This window comes from Lissotriton vulgaris, chromosome 8 (assembly GCF_964263255.1).
Source record: "Lissotriton vulgaris chromosome 8, aLisVul1.2, whole genome shotgun sequence".
NCBI classification, from domain to species: Eukaryota; Metazoa; Chordata; class Amphibia; order Caudata; family Salamandridae; genus Lissotriton; species Lissotriton vulgaris.
Window position 1 is genome coordinate 1,290,994,299 of NC_141696.1, and position 21,851 is coordinate 1,291,016,149.

General features: G+C 49.8%; 1 protein-coding gene across 1 annotated transcript in view; it reads right to left on the reverse strand.

Annotated features, from left to right (window-relative positions):
* Window positions 1–21,851, reverse strand: part of RNF17 (ring finger protein 17) — a 2,333,865-nt gene that overhangs the window by 1,704,624 nt on the left and 607,390 nt on the right. The window lies entirely within an intron of this gene.

Here is a 21,851-nt window from a genome sequence, read left to right on the forward strand (position 1 = left end):
CCTGACAGTCTTCAACATCTACATGTCACCGCTCGCCAACAACCCAGGACCTCAACATCATCTCATGCGCAGACGACACCCAGCTGATCCTCTCCCTCACCCAATCCAACCTTCAACAAGGAATGAAGTTCATCGCCGAATGGATGACGATCAGCCGCCTGAAACTGAACTCTGACAAGACGGCGGTCCTCATCATCGGATCCACACCCTCAACCTTGGACGACTCATGGTGGCCGGCCGCATTGGGAGCTGTACCGACGCCCACTAACTATGCACGCAGCCTGGGAGTCATCCTGGACTCTGCATTGTCAATGACCCAGCAAGTGAACACCGTCTCCTCCTCCTGCTTCAACACGCATGTTCCGCAAGATCTTCAGATGAATCCCCACCGGTACCAGAAGGACCGTCACCCAGGTGCACGTCAGCAGCAGACTGGACTACGGCAATGCTCTCTACGCAGGAACATCAGCCAAACTCCAGAAACGACTACAACACACACAGAACGTCTTGGCACGCCTCATCCTCGACATCCCCCGCCACATCACAGCCCATCTGAAAGACCTGCACTGGCTCCCCGTCAACAAGAGGATCACCTTCAAGCTCCTCACCCACGCTCACAAAGCTCTCCACAACTCCGGACCAGCAAACCTCAACGAATGACTCACCTTCTACACCCCGAACCACCAGCTTCGCTTCGCTGACCTCGCCACCGTCCCCCACATCCGCCGAGCGACCGCCGGCGGCAGATAGTTAAACCTCTTCCTCGCAAAAACCTGGAACACCCTCCCCATCCGCCTACGACAGACCCAGGACCTGCTGCCCTTCAGGAGACTCCTCAAGACCTGGCTGTTCGAACAGTAGCAGCACCCCCACCCCACCTCGCTTTGAGAGCCTCACGGGTGAGTTGTGCGCTCTACAAATGTACTTGTTGATTGAGTGATTGCGCTCTAGGGGGTATGGTTAAAGTTCTTTTAGAGTTTGCATGGCATGTTTGAATGAATTTAACAATTCATCTGGCACTACCAGATTTAGAGATAGGGTCGCCTTGGTGAGGTGGAGCAAATGCAAAAACAGGTTTTTGTTTTGCAAATGTCTTTTGTCCTATCTATGTAGTACAGTAAAGCTCTTAACGTCAATTGTGTGAACAGCGCGTTCTGCTACAGAATCGGGCTGATGAAAAAACGTTTAACTCGACTGATTGGTTTATATGAAAAGCAGAAATTACTTTGGGAGGCAATTTAGGGTTGGTGCAGAGAACTATCCGGTCTCTGTGGAGCTGAAAGAAGGGTTCTTCTAAGATTAATGCCTGTAGCTCACCAACCCTCCTTAGTGATGTGATGGCAATGAGGAACACAACCTTCCATGAAAGAAATTGCAAAGGGCACCTGTGCAATGGTTCAAAAGGTGGCCCCATAAGCCTTGAGAGCAATGTTGAGATTCTTTACTGTAGCAGGAGGAATCCTTGGTGGTAATTACTCTTTCATCCTTTCATGAAAGCTTTGATTACGGGAACTCTGAATAGTGACAGATGTTTTCTATTCTGGAAGTACGCAGCTACCACTGCAATGTGCAAACGAATAGATGTGTAAGCTAGTCCAGTTTGCTGTAAATGTAAGAGGTAACAGATAATATTTTGTATAGAAGCATTTAATGGATTGATTTTGTTATTGCAGTAGAAAACACATTTTCAAGTTTTCTGCATAGCAAACTCTCTGGTAGGCCTTCTTGCTTTCTTCAGAATATTCATACAGTCTGGAGGTAAATTTAAATCACCAAGCTATGATGTCAGGAGCACAATTGCAAAATTCAGTTTTTTGGGGTTTGGATGTTTGACTTCTCCATGGTTCTGTGTGAGAAGACTGGAGGTGAGGCGCAGCTTTTGATGTCGAACTATTGACAGTTCCAACAGGGAGGTGTACCATGGTTGACGGGCCCATGTGGGACCTATTAAAATTAGTGTGAGCGTTGTTTGCCTGAGTTCATCCATAGAGCATTGCCCTTTGGGAGCAGTTGTGGGAACCTGGAGCCGAAGCTTGGGCATTTTGCATTTTCATCTGTGGCAAACAGGTCTGTGTGTGGAAAACCCCATTGCTGAAAATAGGGAAGGAAATTTGGGGATGAAGTTCCCACTTGTGAACTTGCGATCTCCTTCTGCTAAGGAGGTCGGCAGTCTGATTGTTTACTCCTAGAAGATGTTCTGCCAGAAAATAAATATTGTGATGGATTGCACAATTTCAAATGGCTTGAGTGAGTGTTGACAGTTGGAAAGTGAGTGTCCCATCCTGTTTCTGCACATATTACATTGCTGTCAAGTTTGTTCGGACTAAGATAGTTTTGGCTATAAGGTGAGTTTGAAAAGCTTTGCGTGATAGAAAAACTGCTAAAAGCTCTAGATAGTTGATGTGGATACATTTGTGCTTGTTGCTCCACATTCCCTGCATTGTGTAATCTTTGAGATGAGCCTCCCAATCGGTTAGAGATGCATTTGCTGTGAGCATGATCTGTGGACTAGGGACATTGAAAGGCCTGCTTTTTGATAAGTTTTGTGGGTTCCGCAACGGCAGAGAGTGAGGGGTACGGCGGTCTACCAACACTAGATCGGTTAATTGACTCTTTGATTGATTCCACTGACGTGCTAAGCACACTCTTGTAGGAGACGCATGTGAAGTCTTGCATGGAGTACAATTGCGAAGCAAAAGACCATCATTCCCAGCAGTTGCATCAACCATCTGGCTGGTAAAGCTTGGTTGGGTTGAAACTGTAGAAACATAGCCTGAATATAGCATATTCTGGCTATGTTGGGAAAGGCTAGGGCTTCGACTGGCTCCTAGGTAAGACCGCAACTGGGTTGAATGCAGGTTAGATTTTTTAGCATTGATTGTTAATCCCAATTGATGCAGTAAATGTATTGTGATCTGTGTGTGATGTAGACAGTGCTAGAAGGTGCTGGCTTTGATAAGCAAGTCGTCTAGATAGGGGAAGACATGAATCTGCTGTCTTCTGAGATGAGCGGCGACTACTGCCAGACATTTTATAAAAACACTGGGAGCTGAAGTCACTCAAAAGGGAAGCACCTTGAATTGGTAATGCTTGCCTGCTTTCACAATTTTGAGGTATTTGCGATGAGCCGGATAAATTAGAACATGAAAAATATGCATCTTTTAAATCTAAAGTGGACATAAGATCTGTTATTTGTAAAAGTGGGAGAACCTGTTGCAGCATCACCATGTGAAAGTGTTCTGACAGTATATAATGGTTTAACTCTGAGATCCAGAATAGGCCTTAGGGAACTGTCCTTTTTGGGAAAGAGAAAATACAGAGAGTAAAACCCCTGAGTCCTGGTACTGTATTGGGACTGGTTCTATTGCTTCTTTTAGCAAGAGAGATTTGCCCTCTTGTTCTAGTAACTGTAGGTGTTCTGGAGAACATTTGCGAGATTGAGGTGGAATGTTTGGGGTATTGCTGGTAAGCGCCAGGCAATAACCATGTTGGATAATTCCAATCATCCATTTGTCTGTTATAGACTGCCAAATAGGAAGAAATTGCTGAAGTCTTCCCCCAACAGGTGTGGTATAGTCAGGGGAAAGCATGGGCAAGTCACAGTTTATTAGGGTAAGGGGAGAAGTGGTGTGTTGCCTTTATCCCTACCCTTGAAGTTGTTGTCCATATAAAATCCTCAAGAAAATCCTCTAAAAAATCCTCTGGCAGGAGAGGACTTTTAGACCCTTCTTTGTATAAGGAGCGACAAAAGGAGCCTCTGTCGGACGGAGATTGGGGCACTCCGATTGGACTTGGCCACTTCAGTGTCTTTTTTTCATTTTCTCTAACGCTTGATCTTCGTTTGGACCAAAAAGATTTTACTTTATCAAAAGGTGTATTAAAGATGGATTGTCAAACTTCTGGATTAAACCAAGAAATGTCTCCTGAGCAAGATGCTAGTATTAACTTCTCTAGCCGCGGAGTCTGCAGCATCTAGAGCACATCGTATAGAGGAATTAGAAATGAGTTTGCCTGTATTTACAAAGTCCTGTGCCTTTAGCCTTGTGCTCGACTGGGAGATATTGAAGCAATTGTTCCATCTCATCCCAGTGTGCCCTGTTGTACCTGGCTAAAATACCTTGTGTATTTGCAATGCACTATTGATTCGCAGTTTGAGTAGCTATGCGCTTGCCAAAAGCATCAATTAACTTAGACTCCTTATCTGGTGGAGGTGCATTGCCTGATATCTGGCAATAAGTCCGCTTAAAAGCATTAGACACTACCAGGGAATCTAATGGCAACTGGCCCTTAATAAATATGGGATCTGTAGGGGAGGCCTTATATTTTTTGTCAACCCTAGGAGTCTAAATGGTTGATCTCACTGGGTCCTTAAAGGTCTCATCAGCGTGTCTCGTCATGCCTTTAAGAAGGGGAAGTGTTTGTGATGACCTGTGTGTGGATCCTTAAGTTTCGAACAAAAAATCTTCCTCTAGTGATTTTGTGTAGTGTCACTCCAGAATATTGTGCCGCCCTGACAAGGAGTTCTTAATGGAATGCATTGTTTTTTTTTTTTTTTTTTTTTTTGAAGACCTTTATTGAAATAGCACAGTAACAATACACAGCTTAGTCGCCTACAACCTGAGGAGGCAGGCCGGCAGCTTCAGCAGCAAGCGATTGTCCCGTCAGCTGCTCATGCCTATAGAAACATTTGCGTAACACAGCATGTCGCCTACAACCCATCAGGGCCGGCCGCGATTTAAAGTGCCTGTAGCTGTCAAAGGATACGTCATTAACCAGGAAAATAACAGATCTTTAGCATACATTGGACAATTGAGGTCTCATTTTGTCATTTTTAACGTAACTATAACTGTTCGTAGTACATTATGAAATCCAAAGGTGGATGTTCCCCACCCACAAAATGGAATGCATTGTTGTCAGGAGGAGATGGCTTGGCTGGGTAAAGGTCTGGATCATTATCTGCTGGGGGATCAATTGTATATTCTGTCCATAGATCTATTGGGACATGTATCCCCCGTTATCAGCATCGGCGTCATGTTGAGATTGTGTAGAATCCTGAGGTGTAATTTGCAAGGGATTTGCAGGTGGAGAAGGAGGCAGTGGAGATGGTGATGGTAGATGAAAAGTACTTGTAGCAATAGATTTCCTTCTTAAAGGGATTTTGTAAGAAGTGTCTTTATCAGGACTCTTGTTTTTTTAAGGCAGCTTGGTGTGAATATGGCTTGTCTTCTGGTTAATGTATGGCTTCTTTTGCTAGGGATCTAGTGTTAATGAAATAATGTCTATATGCAGATCCGAGGGGGTATCTTTCTGTTTCTGCGTCTTCAGCCCCGGTAAAGCTGGTCTTTCAGCGCAAAGGTTTCGGCTCAGAATGTTGCTTGGCTTTCAGCATGCTTGTGGTTGGAACTGGAGGGTTTTGGTCCTGAGGAGGACTTTTGAAGACTTGGCACAGAGCTGAAAGCCTGTTTTGGGGCTTGGCCCGTGCGCCGAGGGGAGTAGTCGGAAACTTTGTCTCAGTGCCCACCTTGGCAGAGGTGGAGATGAAGCCTTGTGTTTATTTGAAGTAGTTTGTGGGGGCAAGCCTTATGATCGCTAAGAGTTTTTTCTTAATCAAATTGATCTGAAAGCTTCACAGTGTTCTTTGTGCTCATTAGACAAGGACAAGTTGCACACTTTGTGTGAATCGGTGCGCAGATACTTTGCGTGGCACCGAGGACAGAACTTAAACTGAGTCCGATCCATCGACGGAGAGCTGACTCGGTGCAGTTAGACCTGAAGGCCGTCCACAATGTATTCTGATCAAAAAGTCGATTCCGTTGCCGGAAAGATACGCGGAGAAGTGGGAAACACAAATAAAACAATACTGTAGAGGGTAGAGAGGATTGCAAGTCGAGGGAAACCCGAAGAATGGTTTTGAACTGGAGCGCAGCAACACACATCCCAACCTGATGTTGGAAAAAACAATCTAACAATGGAGTCAACCATGCGCACCATCACAAAAAGGAGGAGTCACCAAACCTTGTGACTAGAAAAGACTTCTCTGAAACAAACTACAAACATTCCAACCCAACACTAGATGGCTGGAGCATACAAAGCATGTGTATCTACAGCACACAGGCCTCGAACATAAAGGATAATGTTACTTACTCAGTAAGCATCTGTTCTTGGCATGCAGAGCTGTCGATTCACATGCTCTGCATACTCCTGCAATCTTGATCAGGATGACCCCTGCTACTATTGTCCAATCTTCCATTACCAGCCAAAATATCATAAAAATTTCTGAACGATCAACTGGTATATTATCAAGACCAACAAACTCTTGGATAGTACACAATTTGGCTTACAGAGCGGCCATAGTACGGAGACCGCTTTGCCCAAAGCAACCGAAGAGATCAGGCAGGCTTTAGACCAAGGAAAAGGGGTAGCCTTTATCCTGCTAGATCCCTCTGCGGCTTTTGACACTGTCAATCATAAATTACTATTAAGTCGCTTAACTACCTGTGGAGTCACAGTTCAGGCCTGGAACGCATTAAAATCCTATCTAGCGGACCAGGAGCAAGTAGTGAAGCTAGAGGATTTTACTTCCCACTCCTTCTCCCTGCCATGTGGAGTCCCACAGGGATTCTCACTGAGCCCTGCTCTTTTTAACATTTATGTTTCCCCATTAGCAGATCTGATGAGAAGTTTTGGATTTTCCCTCCTATCCTATGCGGACGATGTAGGAGAGTAGGGTCTGCAATCCTATGATCACCCCAGATTTTTGCTTTTTGCTTCACTGGTTTACGACTTCTCTGGCTGTGGGCCTGCTAATAAGACCCACAGCCTTGCTGTTCTCTCACTAAATTGACACGTGTACCTTAGGTGCATTTACCAATTGGTACTGGGCCACCTTATCAGACCCTGTAACTCAGGGCATAGGTGTACCCAGGGCCTACCAGGGGCTGCAGCATGTATTATGCCACCCCTGGCTGGCCATCTAAATCTGATACAACTGGCTGCACGACAGCTGGGGCAAGGTGGTGTAATCACCCTTTGCTTTAGATATAGTATACCTATATCTAACCCTAAAATGGACACACAGATTCCTATCAGTCACTCCTATGGCAGGCCTTGACAATCCTGAAGGCAGAGTGCTTGGAATCGTGTGAGATGGTGCTCTGGCATGAGCTGAGCCCGTTTGCAGCTTGCGGAACCAAGTCCTAATAGCTGTTCCATGATAACGCATACCATATACTCCTAAGTGCATTATAATCCTCGCGGTTATATGCTATCTTTGGTATCGCTTTATCAAAACATGTCGAGTAAGGTGTCATACGAATTGGAATACTAAGCCCTCGCCAATTCTGGCGACGGGGTTAGCATTCCACCCTTCTAGAGGGACACGACATGTATGTAACTGTGAACCCCGGTTAAAGTTAACTCAAGCCTCAGCATCACAAAATGGATGCTGCCACCACAGACACCAGTCTGACCCCCTGCAGCTGGGAGTCCTTCCAGCGAGGGGAGCTTGGACAAAGGGTTTCCTGTCAGGGGCGGTGCTAGCACCATCCCAGACAGGGTTTTGTGTATCCTGGGTAGGCAGGGCTTTAGAGGAAGGTGACTGCAAGTGGCACCCCGGTGCTCACTATGCATCTGCCGGCTAGAACCAGTTCCAGGGGCACACCAGCCCCTGAGCTGGGGAAAGTCCGGCATGGGAGAGGGGTGTAACCACCTCCCTTCCTGGTCCCACCCATGGGCAGGACCTAGTCGCGTGCTAGCCCCTTTTCCTAGTATAAAGATAGGAGCGGGCCCCCTTCCAAATTAGATCTTTGAATCCTGAAACTACTTTCTACGAAAGGAACTCTCGACTTCTTCTCAAGATTTCTCCCTTGTGACTAAGGAGTAGTCACCCTGCACCCGCAGGCACCATCCAAGAACACTGCGGTTTGCTGAACGTCCTTCCTCCGGAATCCGACTGACCAGCACGACGAGACCCGGCTTCCCTGGCACCTCTGACCTCTACCCACATCGTCAGCTCAGCTGAGATCCGTGGGTGCGACGAGACCTCGAGGGACCGGCCATCTTCAAGACTGCACAACTCTTGCCCAGCACGACCGCCGAGGGATCCTCGAGTGAGTGCTTTAGGGTCCGAGAAGCCCCAGCCCTGAGCAGCTCCAGCACCGAAGTTCAGCCCTCCAGCATCCACCAGATCTGCGTGGGGCACTTCTGCTTTTTGCTGCTCACCGCGTTGTCTGGCTACTAGCCCGCTGGCTTGTGGCCTCCCCGACGACAAACGACGACATCAACACTGCTGGTCTGGTTGCTCCAGACTGGCTCTTGCTCCCCTCCAAAAGAGGAGCACCCCGGACCCTCCTGGTCCACTCCAGACGCCATTTTGAGTCCACCGCGTGGGCTTGCATTTGCCAAGACTTGTTGCCCCAATCCTTGGTCCAGCGACGTCGACAGCAGATACCATCGTGGGACAGCTCGCACCTCCATCCTGGTCGCCGACAACGCCTCCTGGTCCGTGAGACTGCAGAGCCCAGCGTCGCCCACTCACCTGGTCGAGGTGACTCCATCCGGTGCCATCCTGGTGCCCATCTAATCACTGGCTAGTGATTCAGAACTTGGTCCCCTCTGCTTAAAGGTGTCTTCCATCTCCGATCCAGGCTTGGATCCATCCGAATCTCTTCACTGGTCGCCTGCCAGCAACTTCTTCTTTCAGGCTCCTGGTTCGTCAACGAGGGTTTCCGACGACACTTGAACCCTATGCAGCCGCAGCCCCTGGGCTAGGTAAACCGAGTACCCCGGTGCTCCAGCGTAGAACAACTCTCTAAGTGCCTAGAACCACTTTCGTTTTTGACCTACCTAGTCGGGTTCGCCCGAGAACACTAACTTTGCATTTACTAGTATCCATAGACTTTGTCCCGCATCCCGCGTGAGAGTGCACACTCTGCACCCGAGTCCCCTAGGCCTCCTGCTAGTAATCTGAAGGTTCAGTAGTCCAGTCCTAGCGATTCCAAACCCTATGAGATTAGTACTTACCTGCTAGTAATTTCGCATTCCACTTTTAGAGAATATGGTTTTTCGTGCCCCTCGGGCATTTGTGTAAATTGTGCAACTTATAGTATTTTCGTAAGAGTTTTGTTGTGTGCTTAGTACCCTGTCCTCATGAAGAGTACAGGGCTGTTGTGATCTAAATAAATACACTGTTTATTTTCATAACACTTGTGTGGTGTCCTTTCACTTGGTGTTCAAGGGGTATATGTGATGGTATAACAGCTGGCTTAACACGCCCTCTAGAGTTTAGCCCGAAGACTGCTCGTATCCATGCTACTAGGATAGCTGGTCTAAAAGGTTGACTTACAACCAATCATCAATAAGGGTTGTTTGGACTGATACAAAGTGCTCACTAGAATAGTGAACATTATATATCAGGCCAACTTCTCACAGATAAAATGATGCTAACACTGGAAATAAATTTGAGAACTGCATGATAGCTGTCCACAATTGGACGGACAAACTGCCTTAAACAGTGTGCAGAAAAAACAGAGGTCCTACTTTTTGGACCAAATTCACCCTTTTGGGGTCCGTCAGCCAAGCCAACTCCTATGGGCCCGACTCGCCTTCCAGCAGAAAAAGCTTGAAAACTGGGAGTGACCATTGATACTAAACTTGATTTTACTGATCATCTAAATAAACTTACTTCTTCCACATTTCGCAGTCTTAGATTAATCAAAACAGTTCTGCCTTTTATACCTGCCAATTTGCAAAAGGTATTGGCTACCTCGCTAATCCTGTCTAAAATAGATTATCGCAACAGACTGCTTCTGACCACTCATAAGTATAACAAACAAACTCTAGGTCTTACAAAATGCTGAAAATTCCCAAATTCTGTTCAGTTTCCCAAGATCTGAAAAATCTGCAATGGCTTCCTGTAAAACAAAGAATCACCGTTAAGGTGTTATCTTTAACCTAGAAGGCAGTTCATAATCTTGGTCCTAACTTTTTGAATCAAAGTTTTTAACAGTATATCCCTGCAAGAAAGCTTTGCTCAGCCTCTGCAAATCTATTTGTACAGCCTAGATCCAACCAAGTACGATGGGGTAGAAAGTGCATCCAAAGTATGGATTATACTTCATCACTGTGAGAAGCTGGCCTGATATATAGTGCTCACTATTCTAGTGATCACTGTGTATCATACCAAACGACCCTCATTGATGATTGCTTGTAAGTCAACCTTATAGACCAGCTATCCTAGTAGCGTGGACAAAAGCAGTCTTCAGGCTAAACTCTAGAGGGCGTGTTAAGCCAGCTGTTTTACCATCACATATACCCCTTGAACACCAAGTGAAAGGACACCACACAAGTTGTTATGAAATTAAAAGGAGATTTATTTATAACAAGTCTACTCTGAACTCTTTATGAGTCAGGGAGCTAAGCACAATACAAAACTCTTACAAAAATACTTCAAGTTGCACAATTTACACAAATGCCCGAGGGGCACGAAAAACTATATACTCTAAAAGTGGAATGCGAAATACTAGCAGGTAAGTAACAAGATCCAGAGGCTTCAGGATCGCTAGGACTACACTACTAAACTCTAAGGTTAGGAGCAGGAGGCCTAGGGAGATCGGGTGCAGAGTGTGCACTCTCACGCGGGATGCGGGACAAAGTCTATGGAGGCTAGTATTTCTAAAGTTACTGTTTCCGGACGAATCCGACTAGGTAGACTTAAAACGAAAAAGGATCTGGACACTTGGATAGTGAACCTGCGTTGGAGCACCGAAATGCTCGGGTTACCTAGCCCAGGGGCTGCGGCTGCATAGGGTTCAAAAGACGTCGGGAATCCTCGTTGTAGTCTATGGAGCCTGAAAGAAGAAGTTGCTGGCAGGCGACCAGTGAAGATGTTCGGTGTGATCCAAGCCTGGATCGATGATGGAGACGACCTGAAAGCAGAGGGGACTCAGTTCATAATCACTAGCCAGTGATTGTGTGGGCACCAGGATGGCACCGGATGAAGTCACCTCGACCAGGTGAGTGGGCGACGCTGGACTCTGCAGCCACACGGGCTAGGAGGCGTTGTCGGCGACCAGGCTGGAGGTGCGAGCTGTCCCACGAAGGTGTCTGCTGTCGGCGATGCTGGACCCAAGATGGGGCAACAAACCTTGGCAAAGGCAAACCCACGCGGTGGAGTCAAGATGGCGTCTGGAGTGGACCAGGAGGGTCCGGGGCGCTCCTCTTTTGGAAGGGAGCAAGGGCTAGTCTGGAGCAACCAGACCAGCGGTGAAATCGTCGTGGTACGTCGTCAGGAGGGCCACTAGCCAACGGGCAAGTGACCGGACAACACGGTGAGCAGCAAAGAGCAGAAGGGCCCCACGCAGATCTCGTGGATGCTGGGGAGCTGGACTTCGGTGTTGGAGCTGCTCAGGGTTGGGGCTTCTCAAACCCCAGTGCACTCACTCGAGGATCCCTCGGCGGTCGTGCTGGTTAAGCGTCGTGCAGTTTCTGAAGATGGCCGGTCCCTCAGGTCTCGTCACACCCACGAATCTCAGCTGGGCTGATGATGCAGGTAGAGGTCAGAGATGCCAGGGAATCCGGGTCTCGTCGAGCTGGTCAGTCTTGATCCGGAGGATGGACGTGCAGCAAACCGCGATGCTTAGGTGGTGCCTGCGGGTGCAGGGTGGCTGCTCCTTAGCCACAAGGGAGAGTCCTCAAAGAAAGTCAAGAGTTCCTTTCGTAGAAAGTCGTTCAAGATTCAGGTTGATCTAATTTGGGAAGGGGGCCCGCTCCTACCTTTATCTTAAGAAAAGGGGCTGGCACGCGACTAGGTCCTGCCCATGGGTGGGACCAGGAGGGGGGTGGTTACACCCCTCTCCTTTGTCCGGTCTCTCCCCAGCTCAGGGGGTGGGGTGCCCCTGGAACTGGTTTGAGCCGGCGTATGCACAGTGAGCACCGGGGTGCCACTTGCAGTCACCTTGCTCTCAGCCCTGCCTACCTGGGATACACAAAACCCTGTCTGGGATGGTGCTAGCACCGCCCCTGACAGGAAACCCTTTGTCCAAGCTCTCCTCGCTGGAAGGACTCCCAGCAGCAGGAGGTCAGACTTGTGTCTGTGGTGGCAGCATCCATTTTGTGATGCTGAGGCTCGAGTTAACTTTAACCGGGGTTCACAGTTACATGCATGTCGTGTCCCTCTAGAAGGGTGGAATGCTAACCCCGTCGCCAGAATTGGCGAGGGGTTAGTATTCCAATTCGTATGACACCTTACTCGACATGTTTTGATAAAGCGATACCAAAGTTGGCAAATAACCGCGAGGATTATAATGCACTTAAGAGTATATGGTATGCGTTATCATGGAACAGCTATTAGGACTTGGTTCCACAAGCTGCAAACGGGCTCAGCTCATGACAGAGCACCATCTCACATAATTCCAAGCACTCTGCCTTCAGGATTGTTAAGGCCTGCCATAGGAGTGACTGATAGGAGGATATGTGTCCCTTTTAGGGTTAGATATAGGTATACTATATCTAAAGCAAAGGGTGATTACACCACCTTGCCCCAGCTGTCGTGCAGCCAGTTGTGTCAGATTTGGATGGCCAGCCAGGGGTGGCATAATACATGCTGCAGCCCCTGGTAGGCCCTGGGTGCACCTATGCCCTGGGTACCTCAGGTACACTGTACAGGGGCTGATAAGGTGACTCAGTATCCAATTAGATATGTACCTAGAGTACATGGAATCCATTTTAGAGAGAGAGCAGTGGGCCTGGGGTCCTGCATAGCAGGGCCCCAGGTCAACTAAGTCGAAAAACCAGCAAAACACCAGGCAAAAAGTTGGGGGTAACCATAGTCAGATATCCACCTTCCTACAATCACTGTATTAAGAAAGCATCCAGTTTCCTTCCTTTTATGAAGGCTGTAAAGACCTGGCTATTCAAGTCCTGAAAACTCTTAGGACAGTCCCTGTTTGACACTCATAACAGATACAGTACAGCGCTTAGACGCCCTAGGGCAATAATACGCTGTATAAATCCAGCTAACATAACAAGGCTGCTCTGGTAGGTATTGGGGGTCCTCAGTACATGATATCATGCAATTAACACTACAATTGATGAAGTTGTATAATTCCAATAGGTTTAATCCCAAACATTACCGGGTTTGGGGTAGCCATTATGTAGCTGGACATCTCGACTTGCCAGTGCTCACTACATACCTCAAAAAGGCTGTCTGCATTTACGGAGTCCAGGATTTGTAGGGGTACCTCTGCTCTTGCAGGGTTACCCACACACTTAGAACAAGGTACCCTGCCCCTTGGACTGAAAGGCCTACCATACGGATGACTTATTGGATTAAAGTGCAGTGCCGGGATATAAGGAAAACCTTATATCTAAAGTGAAAGTAGCATGCACCATTTCACGCAGACTGTGATGGCAGCTATGCAGACACAGTTTGCATAGAATCCCATGGGAGGCCCAACATATGCATCAACCCATATGAGACCTCTGGGGTACCAATGCCCTGGTACCTCAGTACCACATACTATGGACATACAGTGGTACTCCAGTATGCCAAATGTGGGGTGTACAAAGTTCTTATCATGACATTAAGAGGTAAGAGCACTGCCACTGCGGTATTGGATAGCAGGATCCCAGTGAACTATAGTGCAATCAATCAATCAGAGTACTTTTAAAGCGCGCTACTTACCCGTGAGGGTCTCAAGGCGCTATGGGGATGGGGGGTGCTGCTACTGCTCAAACAGCCAGGTCTTGAGGAGTCTTCTGAAGGAGAGTAGGTCTTGAGTCTGCCGTATGTGGGTAGGGAGGGTGTTCCAGGTCTTGGCGGCGAGGTAGAAGAAGGATCTGCCGCCGGAGGTAGTTCGTTGGATGCAGGGGACAGCGGCGAAAGCGAGGCTGGTGGAGCGGAGCTGGCGGGTGGGGGTGCAGAAGCTGAGTCTGCTGTTCTGGTAGTCTGGTCCGGCGTTGTGGATTGCCTTGAGTGCGTGGGTGAGGAGCTTGAAGGTGATCCTCTTGTCGACGGGGAGCCAGTGTAGGTCTCTCAGGTGGGGGGTGATGTGGCTGCGGTGGGGGACGTTGAGGATCAGTCGGGCGGAGGCGTTTTGGATGTGTTGTAGACGTTGTAGGTGTTTGGCTGGGATTCCTGCGCAGAGTGTGTTGCGGTAGTCCAGTCTTGTGCTGACGAGGGCCTGTGTCACCGCTCTTCTTGTTTCGGTCGGGATCCACTTGTAGATCCTGCGGAGAATGCGGAGGGTGTTGTAGCAGGAAGAGGAGACGGTTTTGACCTGCTTAGACATGGAGAGGGAGGAGTCGAGGATGAATCCTAGGTTGCGAGCATGGTCAGTGGGTGTTGGTGCTGTTCCCAGTGTGGTCGGCCACCAGGAGTCATCCCAGGCTGAGGGGGTGGATCCGAGGATGAGGACCTCCATCTTGTCCGAGTTCAGCTTCAGACGGCTGCTCCTCATCCAGTCGGTGACGGCCTTCATTCGCTTGTGGAGGTTGGTTTTGGCGGTGTGTGGGTCCTTGGTGAGAGAGAGGATGAGCTGGGTGTCGTCGGCGTAGGAGATGATGTTGAGGTTGTGATGGCGGGCCACTTGTGCGAGGGGGGCCATGTAGACGTTGAACAGCGTTGGGCTGAGAGATGAGCCCTGGGGGACGCCGCAGATGAGGTCGGTGGCTTCGGATCGGAAGGGTGGGAGGCGGACGCTCTGGGTTCTGCCGGAGAGGAAGGACGTGGTCCAGTCAAGGGCCTTCTCTTGGATTCCGTCTTGTAGGAGGCGTGTCTTTGGAGTGCGATGGAAGACCGTGTCGGAGGCGGCTGACCGGTCCAGGAGGATGAGGGCTGATGTTTCACCGTTGTCTAGTTGGCGCCTGATGTCGTCTGTGGCAGCGATGAGGGCTGTCTCGGTGCAGTGGTTTGGTTTCGTCTGAATCCAGACTGGGACGGGTCCAAGATGTTGTTGTCTTCCAGGTGGCGGGCCAATTGCATGTTGACGATTTTCTCGATGACCTTTGCAGGGTACGGGAGCAGGGAGATGGGCCGGATGGTCTCGAGGTCCTTGGGGTCGGCCTTGGGCTTCTTGAGGAGGGCGTTTATTTCGGCGTGCTTCCAGCTTCCCGGGAATGTCACTGTTTCAAAGGAGATGTTGATGACCTTCCGTAGTTGGGGTGCGATGGCTGCGTCTGCTTTGTTGAATACGTGGTGTGGGTACCGGTCTGACGGAGATCCTGAGTGGATGGAGTTCATGACCTTGCGTGTCTCGTCGTCGTTGACGTTGGACCAGGAGATCAGGCGGTTGGCGCTGGTGTTGTTCACAGGGGAGGTGGAGTCTGGCGTAGCCTGGGTGGTCGTGGTGTTGAAGCTGTCGTGTATGTCAGCGATCTTGCGGTGGAAGAAGATGGCTAGTGAGTCGAACTGTTCTTGTGAGGGCAGGATGTCGTTGGCGCTGGGGTTGGAGAGTTCCTTTACGATGCTGAAGAGCTCCTTGCTGTCGTGTGCGTTGTTATCCAAGCGGTCTTTGAAGGAGGATCTCTTGGCTAATCTGATGAGGTGGTGATGTCTGCGGGTGGCGTCCTTGTGGGCTCCGTGGTTGTCCGGTGTGCGTTCGTGGAGCCATATCTCCTCCAGTTTCCGGCATGCGCGTTTGGAGGTCTGGAGCTCGTTGGTGGATGCAGCGGTGGTCGGTCCAGTGGAGTTCGGTGGTGTGGTCGAAGGCGACGTGGGTGCCTGTGGAGAAGACGGGCCCAGCGTGTGGCCGGCGGCGTGGGTGGGTGCGGTGATGAGTTGTCTGAGGCAAAGGTTGGCGAGGTTGTCGATCAGGGTGGCGGAGTTGGCGTCGTTGTTGTTCACGAGGTGGAAGTTCAGGTCCCCGAGGAGGATGTAGTCCGTGGAGACGAGTGCATGGGTGCTGGCAAAGTTTGGCGATTGAGTCGCTGAATGGAGCCCGGAGTCCGGGGGGGGTCTGTAGATGAGTGTTCCTCTGAGGATGGTGTTGGGGTCGGTGTGGATCCGGAAGTGGAGGTGTTCGGCAGTGTTCAGGGTGTCGTCTGCGTGGGTGGCGACCTTGAGGGTGGACTTGTGGACGATGGCTATTCCTCCTCCGATTCTGTTGGCGCAATCCCTGCGGGTGTTCTTGTAGCCGTCTGGGATGGCTATGGCGGTGTCGGGCGCCGAGGAGTCGTTCCACCAGGTCTCAGCCAGGAAGGCCATGTCTGGGGCGGAGGTGTTGAGCAGATCCCAGAGCTCGACGGTGTGTTTGCGTGCGGAGCGGGTGTTGAGGAGTATGCAGCGGAGGTGGTTGTGTTCAGTCCTTGGAGGTTTGGTGGCGCTGTCGCAGGTGAAGCTGCAGGTGAGGCAGGAGAAGGGTCCGTGGGTCAGTTTCGTGGCGGCCTGGAAGCAGGTGTGGTTTCGGCCAGAGTGGAGTGCGTGGAGGGTGCTGGGATCGTAGTGGAGTCTGGTGTTGTGGTGTTCACGGGGTCCAGGGGTTCTAGCGCTGGGCGCGGTCCGGGCGCGGTCCAGGGGCGGACAGGCGGAGACGGGCTTGCCTTAAGCGTGCCTTCTGCGCGCGTCGGCTGCGCGGCTGTGCAGCGTCCGGCATTTATGGGGAGATGGGAAGGAGGAGGAGCTGGTCGGCGGGAGCAGCGAATGGGCAGAGGGCGGGGCCGCAGGGGGCACAGCGGCGGGGAAAAAGTGGTAGAGAAAGCAAAATGGGGCACAAGGGGGGGGGAAACGAGTGGCACAGAGCAGAAAACGAGGCACGAAGAGGGGGAAACAGTGGTACAGAAGGCAAAATGGGGCACAAGGATGGGGAAACGAGTGGAACAGAGCAGAAAACGAGGCACAAAGAGGGGGAAAAGTGCTACAGAAAGCAAAATGGGGCACAAAGAGGGGTAAACGAGTGGCACAGAGCAGAAAACGAGGCACAAGAGGGGGAGTCAGTGGCACAGAAGCAAAAAGGACGGAGGACACTTACCAGCGGCAGTGGAAGCGGCAGCAGGAACACAGAGTCAGAAACCTGCGTGGAGGGGGAGCGACCTACCAGAAGGGTCAGGGGTCGCTCCCCTCACCGGGCAGCGTCCGGCATATATGGGGAGGTGGGAGGGAGGGAGGAGCAGCTGGGAGGCGGGAGCAGCAATTGGGCAGTGGGCAGTCAAGGGGGCAGGGCTGTAGGGGGCACAGCGGAGGGGGAAAAGAGTGCAACAGAATACAAGAGGGGCACAAAAAAACGAGTGGAACAGAGAGCAGAAGGGCAGAAAAAACGAGGTAAAAACGAGTGGGCAGAAAGGCACAAAAAAAGGGGAAAAGGGGTGGAACAGAGGGCAGAAAGGCACAAAAAACGAGGGAAAACGGGTGGAACAGTGGGCAGAAAGGCACAAAAAACGAAGGAAAAACGGATGGAACAGAGTGTCAGAAAGGCACAAAAAAAGAGGGAAAAACGGGTGGAACTGAGGGCAGAAAGGCACAAAAAACGAGGGAAAAACGGGTGGAAGAGCGGGCAGAAAGTCACAAAAAACGAAGGAAAAACTGATGGAACAGAGGGCAGAAAACGAGGCACAATAGGGGGAGACAGTGGCACAGAGCAGAAAACGAGGCACAAGAGGGGGAGACAGTGGCACAGAAGCAAAAAGGACGGAGGACACTTACCAGCGCCAGTGGCAGCGGCAGCAGGAGCAGACAGTCGGAGCTGCGTGGAGGGGGTAAAACCTGCCAGGAGGGTCAGGCAAAAAGTGGGGGTATCTATGCCAGAAAGAGCCTATCTTTCCAACACATATATTAGGTCCGAGTGATATATGCTTTATTTCGATACATAAATATCTTAAAAGCAGGACATACATTAAAAAATACATTCTCAAGGCCAAGAATAAAATACATTGTAATTTAAAAAGAATAAAACAATCAAAACTATTACAATAAATAGTTAAAAAAAGAATTAAATTGAAATGGAGAGCCTTTTTGAACGGATCACCCATGCCCATTTTAAAAATGTTGTTACACCACAGATAATGGGGGAGGATGTATCAGTCAGTAAGATACGGAGGGCCATCAAATGCTGGTGTGTACCTAAAAGCCTACACAATGGTATGAGCCAGCGCCTCCTTGGAGCACAATAGTCCGGGCATTCAAAAAGAATGTGTGCCACCGTCTCCACCCGTGTCAAACACTAAGCACAGAAGGGCGAGGACTGGGAAGATGATTTACACCTGGACACCAGGTTGCCTAGAGGTAAGGTACCCACTCTGAGCTTAAAGTAGAGAGCCCTGTCCAGTGGGATAGAGATGAGGTCCAGATAAGGCTCATATGCAACCACATCTTTGATTCTTAGGAATGCTGCAGTCGAATTGCAGTGTCGAGGATTGCCAATGAGTTTGGAAGATACCCAATCCCAGTATAGTTTCTTCAGGGTGGCTTTGGGAGGGGCAGAACGAGTCGCCCAAGAGTCATCCAGACCCAGCTCCCCCAATAGACTCTTAACATCCCTTAGCCATTTTATTCGGTGCCATCCCTCCATTGCAATCACCTCAGACAGGCCTGCTGCATATGAGGCTAGCTCGGGGACCCTCCACAAGCGAGCCCACAAGCGCAAAGGCCGGAGTCGCGCCTGGTCCGCAATTGATCTGCAGCCCAAGTCGAGAAGCACCGGGACTGTGGGTGTGCTCAATGGAAGAGCCATAAGTTCTTTCAGGAATTTACTTTCCGCTTTAGCTAATACCTCAAGGATTGAGGTGCCCCACAACTCCGCCCCATAGAGGGCGGCAGTAACCCCTCTAGCTTTGTAGATGTCTATAACCGGGGAAATGCAATGTTTAGAGGATGAGCGATGTTCCCTGAGTAGGACGCCAGTCACCCTTTTGTGGCTGAGCAGCATCTTTTGAATGTGTGGTGTCCAGCTCATGGAATTGCGAAGGCGGATCCCCAAATAATCAAACTCGCAGACCCTCTCCAGGGGAACAGTATTTAGAACCGGGGGGGGGGGGGCTAGCTTTTTAGGAGGGTTCATGGTCAGGAATTTTGTCTTGTCTACATTGATCGTCAAGCCCCTGAGAGAGCAGAACTCCTGGAAGCGGTTGAGGAGCTTTTGGAGACCCTGGGGTGTCTTTGCAATGAGAAGGGTATCGTCGGCAAAGAGCAGGGTGGGGATCCGAGTGCCCGCCAGGGACGGAGGATCTGCTGGTTCTTTGAGCAGGTGCTCTACCACACCATTCACATACAATGAGAATAGTGTCGGAGCTAACACACATCCCTGGCGGACGCCCCTACACACCGGGATCCTATTGGTTTTCTCCCCATTCGTGCCCCACCGCACCTGTGCATAAATGTCTGTATGAAGTTTAATCAAAAGCGGCAGGATGTAGGGGGGCAGCCCCAGCCCCTGCAGAACCCTCCATAGCTCCTCCCTAGGTACTAGGTCAAAGGCAGTCTTCAGGTCAATGAAGGCCAATAAAGACTGCCCTTGCCCAGCACCACCACCTTCCAATACAGGAGCATCAGCCTGAAGGCCTGTTCGATCCTCCCAGTACCTGAACGGAATCCCGCCTGAAAGTCAGACAGTATCTTGTGGTCATCAGCCCATTGGAGGACCCTCCCCAAAATCACCTTCCCAGCCACCTTTTGGGAAGAGTCAATGAGACTAATGGGCCTGTAATTAGCGGGGTTGTCCCAACACCCCTTTTTGAATATCGGGACAACCTCCGCCCCCTTCCAGGAATCAGGTACTAATGCGCCCCTCACGATTGCATTTAGTAGAGTAGCGACCAGTTGTCCCCATTCCTTGGGATCTGCTCGTAGCAGGTACTTAATTACGGCCTCCACCTCCCTCGCGGTAAAGCCATCAATGCCACTAACAATTACATCATCCTCCAAGGAAAAAGACTCACTAAGGTCCCCTTAAGGTTGAGAATACAGGGCCTCGAAGTGGTTGTACCAGATCTGGGCGGGGATGTTACACGTAACCAGCGATACATCTGGCATATTCCTAGTTTTAACCAAACTCCAAAAGCCCCTTGCATCCTTTCCCTTGCTTGCTACCAAAAGGTCTTCCAAAAACCTCTCCTCCCACTCCTTTTTCGCTGCCCTTAAGGTGTGGGAGTAATCCTTCCTTGCTTTCCTAATTGCTAGTTGGGACTTGGATTTGACTGCCCCTATCAAGGCTTTTTTCATGGTCCTGCATTTTGTCGTAAACAATCCCTGTCTATTCATGGGTTTAGTCCTGTTAGTCGCACCAGAGGAACTACTAGGTGAGATGAAAAAGTTACTTAGGGCCCTAGTTAGGTCACAAAAAATCTGCGTGGCCTCCTCAGGCGCATGAGACAATGAGCCTGGATTGCTCTGAGCTGCAGCCAGCAGTGCCCCTATGGCTGTGACTTTCTCAACAGATAACACGAGCTTGGCCCACTTCAGTCGCCTCCCACAGTTACATACACTGGCCATCTGAAAGTTGGATGCCGATGGTGGTTGTAACCCAGCCTTGCCCTTGAGCCACTCAGGAGATAAGACAAGAGAGAGAAGATTGTGGTCACTCTCAATGGTCTGAATAATCTCCATGTCACTCAGGATGCTCCATAAACATACGTCGAGAAGAATATAATCTATTCTCGACGTATGATTGGGCCTGTTGTAAGTGTGTGCACCAATCAAATCGGATTTGGACCTCCCATTGACCGCCCTCAGATCAAATTCCATATTCAGTGCGTTGATCTGCAGCGCCACTTGTGACCACCTTTTAATGGGGGGCAGAGCCAGGGCCGGAATCCCTTTTCTCGAATCCTCCTCTTCTAAGCCTAGCATGTCATCAAGGCCTAGGGGCTTGAACGTACAATTTAGATCACCCGCCACCAAAATGCACGATTTTTTTGGCCGCTGCCTAAGGAGATCTTCCAAAAGAGCAATGGTGGGCAATTGTACGCCTCCCCTAGTACCTCTAGCATAGATGTTGAAGATGTCTAGGAGCAGACACCCCTGAGAATCCTTAAACGTGATGTTGAGGATATCAGGTGAGTTTGTGGGGTGCTCCTCCACCCTACAATCTAGGGAGACAGCAACCCAAATGAGGAGACCACCCGAAAGGCGACCCCTCCCTGACAAAGGGGGGACAGCTGGAACAAAGTGGGATGAATATCCCACCTTATGACAGGGCTCCCTACCCCACGTCCCCTGGAATATACAGATGGAATATCCCTCAACAAGAGCGTTCCAGTCAGGCAACCCCAACTTCCTATCGATTTCTGCGATGTTCCAGCTGAAAATCCTAAGGACTGGATCCGCCACAGCTGGGTCACCGCCAGAGTCGAGGCCTCCTCCACCCTCCAACATATATTAGGTATACATTGACATTAACACAGTAAGTGTAGCATGTCTGATTTTCAAAATAGTCTGCACAACTTCAAACATCCTGCAATAGCAGTATGCACACAGTTTGTGTGTGGGTCCCTTAGGGTGGCATAGTACACGCTGCAGCGCTTAGGGACCCTCTTTAGTAACCATGCCCTGGGTACTAGAGGTACCATTTACTAGCGACTTACAGGGGAGTAAGAATTTGACAATTGGGTGACAACTGAGCATGTATAATCTTAGGGAAAGAACACCGACTCTGAAGTCTGGTTAGAAGGCTTCAGTGCACTGTCTGAATCTAAACCCGGCATCTAGTAGTTCAAATTGGAGCAAAAAGTCTGTGTGTGTATATGTGGGGGGAGGGGGCATCTGTAAAAAGAATTCCAGATTCCTGAAGTGCACATTTCAAAAATACAAACTATGCCTACATTACAATTTTTCATTCATTAGACTTTACCATATGGATTTCTGCATGGCACAAAAAAATTGCCTAGTTGTTGCTTCTTGGACAACCAACTAACACTATATGTCA